Raw genomic sequence first — 7,716 nt, forward strand, 5'->3', positions numbered from 1 at the left:
CTCATATAATTTCCTGGAGTAATTCCATTCATTCCTATGGCTCAAATATCACCTACTGATATGTTAATGTTAAGTTAATTGCCTTAAGTATTCAATTGCTGAAAAAACTTACAAAAGACTCAAATCATTTATGATCACAAAACAGCTTTATTGGGGTAAAGTGTACAATACAGCAACAACAGGAGAAGAGTATGTATTTAAAGGGATACAGAGATCTCTGGAGCAGGCTCCTGTGCCATCTCATCACTGTGTTGCACAAGATGCACATTGCCACCAGATCTTGAACCACCACCAACATATGTGGGAAGCCTTTTGGTACCAAGAAGACCAAAGGTTGCTACTTTTATGAGATGATCTTGTAGACCGTCCACCTATGTGACCAACCTGAACCATTGAAACCTCCTAGGTGCTGATGAAACCAGGTGAAATTATTTTTATTATTAATATATTCCAATGCTTATTTCTAGACAATTTGGTAAGCTAGTACTTCCTGCTCCAAAACAGCTCATGGACTCATGGTTATAGAACATCATTTATCTTTAATACATATATTTCTTCATAGCATTGGCTAATGTTCAATATCATGCCCCAGGAAGCTCTGGAGATAAACATGCAGTCAATCCATACTGCATGAGATTAACTCATGCTAGACAATTGACAGCTGCCAAATGTACATGTCTAGGTCTGACTTGGGTCCCATATCTTTAATAGACTAATATCTCCACTTGGAGATCTCACAGGAAACTAAAACTCAGCCACGCAAAATAAATTTATCTCCCTAAAATGTTCTTCCTCTGTGTTGTCTGCCTAATGAAGGCATAACTTTTTAGCCTAAAATCTGAATGTCATCCTGCATTCTGCCGTTTTCTCACCCTCTATAATCCAATCAGTCAACAAATCCCGAGAGGATACTTTTTCAGATGCCATTTCAATTTGCCCGATGACTGATTTATCAAAGTTATTTCTTTTGATTATTTACCATCAGCTGCCTTCTTATTTCTTACTAGGACACTTTCCAAACATATACAAAAGTTATAGTATAACAAACCTCCATATATTAATCACCAAATGTCAATGATTATCCTCATTTTAACAATCTTGTGTCATATATTTCTATTAATACATATTTTTTGGCTAAAGCATTTCAGAGCAAGTCCTAGATACAAGATTATTTCAAACAAAAATAATTCAGCATGTGTTTCTAATACATATGCCTATTTTCCCTTTAACATAATCACAATACCACTAAATAAACTGGTTTTTAATGAACTGGAGAAGAATGTGGAGCAGAGAGAGGAATAAGATTATTACTTATCATGTGCTAAGCACTCAATGTTATTATTAATTTTTCGAATTCAAGAATGTATTTCATTCAAACATATACCCCTAGAACATATCTTCAAACTTATTTTTGTTAAGGCTAAATTCAGTAAATGTTTTTTTCATAAAGTGTTATTATTCAAATAATGAACTCACCTTTCTACCTTTCTATTTCTTTATTCTCTTTGTTTTTCTTTATCAAAGATTTTCTCAACTTTATCTTCCATCCCTTCTATTTGAGCTTAATTTTTATTTTGATTATATTATTTTTAGTTTTCAATCGCATTTTTCTTAATTTTTCTGATTTTTTCCTGTTTGTTCTTGTTTTGAAGATGCAATAAGAGATTACATTCAAAAAATGAAATTTAAAGTCAGGTTTCAAAATATGCAAACACCTCAGGACAGCCAGCTTACTAACTTTTATCCATTCGGAATCACTATATCACATATAATCCTCCAGTTTTATAGAAGATGTCTTCCATTCACACCCTTCCTTGCCAGTCATATTTTAAAATCATAATATCTAATAAATAAAAATGATATCATTGGTAACCCTTTCCAATTGCCCATTTGCCCAGAAATCTTCCACCCTTAGCATCTTGTTTTCTACTTAACAAGAGCACTCAGTTCACTTCTATCAAGTAATTTTTTAGAAGAAAGTTTCAATTTGTATTTTTGTATGTCTTCTAGTCATTCAATAGCAAAGGAGAAATGAAGATAAAGTTGTCAGAAGTCACAAAGACAATGATAGCAATTATATCTAAAGTCCAAACTTAAACTTGCTTTTTTTGTTTTGGTCCAGTTCTTTCCAGGTAGCCTTGCCATCTACCTATAATGTCTGTTGGTTTCAGGTTTCCATGTGTTACGCATAAATTGACCCTGAAGTTGAAAACTATAAAAAAGTATACATATAGAAATAGAAATCAACAGTATAAAAATAGAAGGAAGAAAAAGCAATGAAAGTGGTTGAGATTATTCAGGAAAATCAAGTAGAATGAGAAAACCAAGGACAGACAGAAGCCTGGAGACCCCAACATCAAAGAGCACACAAGGAAGGCAGAGCCAGTGAGGAAGCGTGTTCCCCGCCTCAACACCCAGTCGCAAAAGCTCCATATTCTGTTTCTAGGTGCACTAGTCCTAGTCTTCATCTGACATTAACATTATCTGGGCTACTCTAGCCACCAAAAAAAGAAGAGAACATTTTTCTCATTTCCTATGTTGCGTGCAAAATAAACTGTATCCCCAGCTTAGTTATGCCAACTTTCCAAGATACAAAATTAACAACCAAATTTAACACTATCTTTTTGTTCTTCATATGACCTCCCTATCCAACTAGAATTATAGATGTTGATTATTAACCCAAAACTAGACTTAACAGCTATGATTTTTTTAAAACCTGTCATTCATTAGTTTGTTACCACATGTAAAGCAAAACTAGTTATTTGGCATCGATAATCAAAGAGCTACATCTCTTTCTTTTGATTTTTTAATTTAATTCTTAATATATATACCCACATATATATGCATAACTTTGCATAAATGGGAATACATATGTGGCTTTTTGTGAATATGTGCATGTGGTATGTGATATAAGGCCTAAAATTAAGGCCCAACATTATGTGATGCATTGACATTTGGGGGAAATTAAGAGAGCCTCAAATGGCCTCACTGCAAGTCCCCTCCCAACTCTGGTCCCACTTATAAAATGTGCTAGCCAAACAACCCTCTTTATCTTGGGGATCAAGAAGATAGCCCTGCTTATCCCTGCCTGTCCTAGAGTTTCAGTTCCCTGCTAGCCTGCAGAATTATTCAAATAAACCAATTCTATCTTCTCATAAAAACCAGCCCCGCCCCACCCTCTTGACACTACAAAGCCTTTTCCCACAGCCCCTGGTTCTTCACCCTGTTTCTTAGTACAGCCCCTGTGTAGCCCTGCATGGCATAATGTTTTCCTCCCCTGGGCTATGAGTATAAATGACTAATAAACTTCTGTCCATTGCCAAGTGTTGTTGTGTTCAGCCCTCTTGATAACCATAGGGCAGGAATCCTTCTCTCTCAAATGGAGTAAGTAGAAGATGATAAAAATACTACAGCCTTTTTGAAGTCTTTTTAAGGACATCCTGCCCACAGCACAGATACTACAGAAGGGTCTAAAACAAGCACGTTTTTCAATGATTTTCTTAATATCTCTCTACTTTTAGCCAAGTTCCAGTGATGCTGACATCCTCATACCTTTCCTAAGGTGAGGCTCGAGCATCAATAAAAAACGCTTTTACCCCAGTTTATTCCCCCAACTCTAGTTGTTATCTGACTTCCCCCCACATTTTCTGGGTCCTCTACTATATTGGACGACAAGCTACAAATCCAGGTAAAAGTTGAAAATAAAACCTGATGCCTGAATGACAATCCACATTTAAAAAGCATACTAAAAATTGAAAAATATTTCCATATTTATTACCTTAAACAATCCTTAAAACAACCTTAAATTTATTATTTCTCTTTACAACTAAGGAAATTGACTTGTTACTCTGTAAAAGTTAAAACTGAGATTCAAGGGCTAGTAATTTAAAATAAATACCAGCCTCTATCAACCATGCCACACTACCATTACCTGAATTTGGGATTGTGGAGCCATAGTTTTTATACCCTGGAATGCATTTGAGGATTGCCCAGATGAAAAGAGAGAATTAATTTCTGAAGTAAGTTACATCAGCAAACTCAACTAATGAAATAGGCTGGTTTTCACCTCTTACACTATTTGATCAAATTGTAGCCCAAAAGTTCTCAACATGGCTGCACAGTAGAATCACCTGATGCTCTTTATAAATCTTGATTCTCAGGCCATATGACAAACCTATTAAATCAGAAATTTTGAGATGCACCTTGGCAGCAGTAATGTTTAAATTTTCTCAGGTGGTTCTGAGAGGTGAAGCTGGCTAGGCTTCTGGGTAGGGTGGGGACTTGGAGAACTTTTACTTCTAGCTAAAGGATTGTAAATGCACCAATCAGCACTCTGTGTCTAGCTAAAAGTTTGTAAACACACCAGTCAGCACTCCGTAAAAATGCACCAATGAGCACTCTGTGTCTAGCCAAAGGTTTGTAAACACACCAGTCAGCACTCTGTAAAAACGGACCAATCAGCGCTCTGTAAAATGGACCAGTCAGCACTCTGTAAAATTGACCAATCAGTGCTCTGTAAAATGGACCAATCAGCAGGATGTGGGTGGGGCCAAATAAGGGAATAAAAGCTGGCCGCCTTAGCCAGCAGTGGCAACCCGATGGAGTCACCTTCCACGTTGTGGAAGCTTTATTCTTTTGCCCTTCACGGTAAATCTTGCTGCTCCTCGCTCTTTGGGTCCGCATTGCCTTTATGAGCTGTAACACTCCCTGCAAAGGTCTGCAGCATCACTCCTGAAGTCAAGCAGGACCACGAACCCATCAGAAGGAAGAAACTCCAGACACATCTGAACATTTGAAAGGACAAACTCCGGACACACCATCTTTAAGAACTGTAACACTGCCAGTGTCTGCAGCTTCATTCTTGAAGTCAGTGAGACCAAGAACCCACCAGAAGGAACCAATTCTGGACACAGTTCCAATGGGCAACTAAGGTTGAGAGTCACTGTTGTTGGTGAAAAAACTTCAGGTCTTGGCCCTTTTTCCTCTCACATTCTTAGTTTCTGAAATCAAGAAGACTCTGGTTGGTTCAACTGAAAGGAGAAGGAAGGATCGGCCTGGTGGCTCACTCCTGTAATCCCAGCACTTTTGGGAGGTTGAGGTGGGTGGATCATGAGGTCAAGAGATTGAGACCATCCTGGGCAACATGATGAATCCCTGTCTCTACTAAAAATACAAAAATTAGCTGGGTATGGCTACTCGGGAGGCTGAGGCAGGAGAATCACTTGAACTCAGAAGGTGGAGGTTGCAGTGAGCCGAGATCACGCCACTGCACTCCAGCCTGGCAACAGAGCAAAACTCCGTCTCAAAAAAAAAAAAAAAAGAAAAGAAAAAGAAAAAAAGAACAGAGGAAAAAAGAAAGAAGGAGAAGGAACAGGAATGAGTCCAGGACTGCTCAAGCAAGGGCAGATGTTCCTGCCTGGCTTCAACAAGTAAATTCAGGTATGACCTTTCACAGGGCTCTTCTTTTCCATTCCTACAAACATCCCACCCAGAGGAGAATGACTGTCAAAAGTCATTCTATAGTGAAAGAGTTCAGTCTCAGGGGATTAACGAAGCGGCCAAACCTCCAGCTCTTTCACTTCCTCCTTTTCCTCGATATCCATGTGGTCACCATGGTGGGGAACCTGAGCATGATCACTCTAATTTGTCTGAACTCTCAGCTTCACACCCCCATGTACTACTACTGCAGCAATCTGTCACTCCTGGATCTGTGCTACTCCTCCATTACTAACCCTAAGATGCTGGTGAACTTTGTGTGGAAGAACATTATCTCTTATGCAGGATACATGTCATAGTTCTACTTTTTCCTGGTTTTTGTCATTGCTGAGTGTTACGTGCTGACGGTGAAGGCCTGCGACCACTATGTTGCCATCTGCTGCCCTTTGCTTTGCAACGTCATCATTTCTCATGTCACCTGCTCCCTGCTGATGGCTGTGGTCTACACCATGGGACTCATTGTCTCCACAATAAGAGACTGGGCTCTTATTAAAACTGCCCTATTGTGAACTCCTCACCAGTCACTGCTTCTGTGACATCCTCCGTCTCATGAAGCTCTCCTGATCTAGTACCTATGATGTTGAGATGGCAGTCTTCTTTTTGGCTAGATTCAATCTGAGAATCATGATCTTGACAGTTTTTGTTTCTTACACCTTCATTCTCTTCAGCATCCTCCACATCAGCACCACTGAGGGCAGGTCCAAAGTCTTCAGCCCCTGCAGCTTCCACCTTGCAGCTATGGGGATGTTCCACGGATAGACTGCATTCATGTACTTAAAACCCTCCACAACCAGTTCCCTGGCCCAGGAGAATGTGGCCTCTGTGTTCTATACTACAGTAATCTATGTGCCGAATCCCCTAATGTACAGCCTGAGGAAACAAGGAGGTAAAAGCTGCCGTGCAGAAAACACTAAGGAGTAAGTTTTGTTGTAGATGTAATTATCTTGAGTTGCTAATCAACCCAATACGATACCAATATAGGAAAGAAGCTTTCTGGAGATTTATAAAACCATAAGTGGCTTTCCTTCCAATTTTCTAGTAGTCATACTTCTAGCAGTCTTCTCAGATGCATTCCAGCTGTTCATAAGAGTGCCCTCCAACATTGTCCAGCCTGTATCTCCGTATGAGAATCGTTCTCATCTTAGAACCCATGTGAGCGTACTGCTGTGATACAGCACTCATCTTCTACTGCTTCCTGTAAATTGCAGTAGAAGGAGACTTTCACAAGAAGTGCCGAAGACTTCTTCCATTCCTATATTCAGAAAGCATACTCCTGGGAGTCCAGAAGTAAATTACTTTTTCTCAGTCTGCTGTCTACCCTGGTTGTGACCAAATGTTCCTTAGATATACTGACCCCAGCCACCCACCCCAGCCCTTCACCTTAATCAGTCCTTCATCTTCCTTCTTTCCCTTCCATATTTCCCTGTCTCCTATCATCAGTTATCTCATTTCCACTCAGTGTCTTCTAGTATCTCTGTATCTCAGTATCTTTAGTATCTCATTTCTGCTCAGTATCTTCAAAAAATTCCTTGAATCGTGTTAAATAAAATTTTATCCCCATATGGAAAAATGTAAATAAGATCATTGATTCTTGAATATCAAGCTAGATCACTTTCTAAAATATCTGTTTGACTTTAATCTGAAACTCTTCAGTCAAATGTCCTGTGACATTTCAACTGATAAAGGGCAAGACATTTTACAACTTTATAAGGTAACAGTTTTGCATAAATTGATAAGTCATAATTTGTATAGCTCAATAGAGTTAACTCTAAAAGGAGTATGGTTGTACTGCTCTGTGGGATGTTAACCATTCACATATATAACAAGCGATCTTATTTCAGCATGATTTTTCTAACTACGTGCATGTATGTGTTTGATTTTGTAGATATATATATAAAATCTTGTAGGTATGTCCCCATACCTTAAATGCTCTTGGAACTAGCTTCTTTGTCTTCCTGGTGGCTGCCTCATTAATAAATGAAATGTAAGTTTGACATGTGCTAATAATAAATAAATAAGAGCTGAGCTTTTTAAAATTCATAGTAATGATATGAATGGTTAACATGTATTGGATGCTTAATTCAAGCCAGATGTTACTGTTTATATGCTTTATCTCATTTAATTCTTAATGAAATAGATTCTGTTACTAATTTTACAAATGAGGAAACTAATATTTACAGAGATTGGTAATTTTCTGGCATTTACAGAAGTGATAGCCCC

The 7,716-nt window shown here is 38.4% G+C and overlaps 1 pseudogene; it reads left to right on the forward strand.

The window, feature by feature from the left end:
- The first annotated feature begins 5,489 nt into the window (after positions 1-5,489).
- LOC116476227 (olfactory receptor 8A1-like) lies at positions 5,490-6,511 on the forward strand (annotated as a pseudogene).
- The last annotated feature ends 1,205 nt before the right edge of the window (positions 6,512-7,716 follow it).

This window comes from Hylobates moloch, unplaced genomic scaffold, assembly GCF_009828535.3.
Source record: "Hylobates moloch isolate HMO894 unplaced genomic scaffold, HMol_V3 SCAFFOLD_11, whole genome shotgun sequence".
NCBI lineage: Eukaryota > Metazoa > Chordata > Mammalia > Primates > Hylobatidae > Hylobates > Hylobates moloch.